Here is a 1,951-nt window from a genome sequence, read left to right as displayed (position 1 = left end):
TATTAATAGACTATTCTCTGTAAATAATTAATTATTGCCTAATGTAAGAATTTAGCTGTAATTATTTACTTAAATATAGTAAATATAGTAATATAGTAAATATTGTACTTCGTGTTATAGTTTTATCAACACAGAATAAAATAATGTTTTTGTTATTTAATCTTTGTTTTATGAATAAGGTGGGTTATATTTTTTTTCATTTTTATTGATTTAAGAAGTATTGATAAAGGTGTCCGATTCGGTGGAGAGATACCTATGTTATTTTTGAACAATTATTGCTGAAATTTAAGTGTAAAACCACTGGTTATTCGCCTATTATAGAGAAGTTTTAAAGGGATTTCCCCTATACTGTTTCAGTGGGTGGATGGATATACATAAATGTGATCGTATTCGAAATTAATTAAGAATAAGCAGATTAAATAATATATTCCGCAATTTTCAATTAAAATTCTTGAGTTTTGTTTACCGAGCTAAGCTTGGATGGCATAAAATAAAGAGAATAGTACGGCAAACAAAAAGTACTGCCTCATTTTTGTAGTTACTGTTTCATAATATTTCAAATCTTAAGGTTCTAGGTTCAAAGCTCTGGCCGAGCCTATAAAAAGTTACTGGGGTTGTCCGTCAAGAAATTTTTAGTAGCAGCTCTCGAGTTGGCAATTTGGCATTTTTGATATTTTAGTGCCTCCAAAATCACGTAAAACCAATGTGCCTACGCCTAAATTCTCTCCAGTCGTGTCGGATTGCCGTACCATCAGAGTGAGGAAATAGAGACTGCAGCTGTATTTGCGGACTGTATTGTACGTAGGAGATATCCTCCGCAGTTGGCTAGTCACTGTTATGAATGGCCGTTATAATCGAAATTATATCGTTTTAACGGAAGGCATCGTAGTTAAAGTTAAATAATATATCCTGTTTTGAAGGAGATTGTTAAAAATTGTTAAGACCTCTGACCTTCATTGTACAGAAATATTTAAGTCTGTTAGTAGATACAGATTTTATTTATAAATAATAGAACATTGCATATAAATATGATATTATGCATTAAAATTATGAAGAAAAAGATTTTGTTTTTGACACTCGGTTTTCATCGTGATTTATATTCTGATATTCGGGGCGAATATATTATTGTCTTTATAAATGTCTTTTCCTATTGAAATTATTGTCGTAAACAGACCTTAATAGTTAGGCAAGTTTCATTTGGAGGTTGCTGTTTGAGCATATTCATCTGCATAGTCAGGATTTTCAATAGCTTTGTCAAAAGGGATTTTTAAGATATATATTTATTTTATCCTAAAATCTTTCATTGTGTGTGAAAGCACTTTTCGAGTTTGCGGGAATGAGAGACTGTACTTTTCTACTACAATTCAATGAATTGATGGGCGGTGTGTCCAATCCGATACAGACAAGTTTTTTTTTTCGCATTGTGTATTACTGGCCTTTACAGCGTCACCGGGCGGAATGGGCGAGTTGAACTCAGCCGGATGTTGGGAGCCACACGAGGGCTCAATAAAGACGGACTTCCTAAGGGTGAGGCCGGACCTTGGCTTAGGACGCCGTTGAAATCGGGAGGGAGGGACGTGTGCATTATAAACGCCGTCATACGCATAAGCGTTGACGGGACGTCCACGGACGGGACCGCCGGCGGGATCGGTGTGTGTTATTTGTGTTCCCTAACAAGTGCATGTTGGCAGCGGTGAGTACATCGACGGGATCGAGTAGGACGTGCTTAGGTCGCCTACGAGTCGATTTAGGTAGCTCTAAGGGGCTATACATGGTCGCCTTAGAGATGAGCGGGTTTGCGTGTTGCGACGCTTTATCGAAATATCTTATTGAGGTTTTTAAATAGTCTGGCTATTGATTCTATTTTGAAATCTTTATGTAGATCAACGTTACGCATATACCACGGGCAACAAAAGATTTGGCACTGAATCAATGTCTTCAATTTTAATGG

The sequence above is a fragment of the Nymphalis io genome, chromosome 5 (assembly GCF_905147045.1).
Source record: "Nymphalis io chromosome 5, ilAglIoxx1.1, whole genome shotgun sequence".
NCBI classification, from domain to species: Eukaryota; Metazoa; Arthropoda; class Insecta; order Lepidoptera; family Nymphalidae; genus Nymphalis; species Nymphalis io.
Note: the sequence above shows the minus strand (reverse complement) of the source record.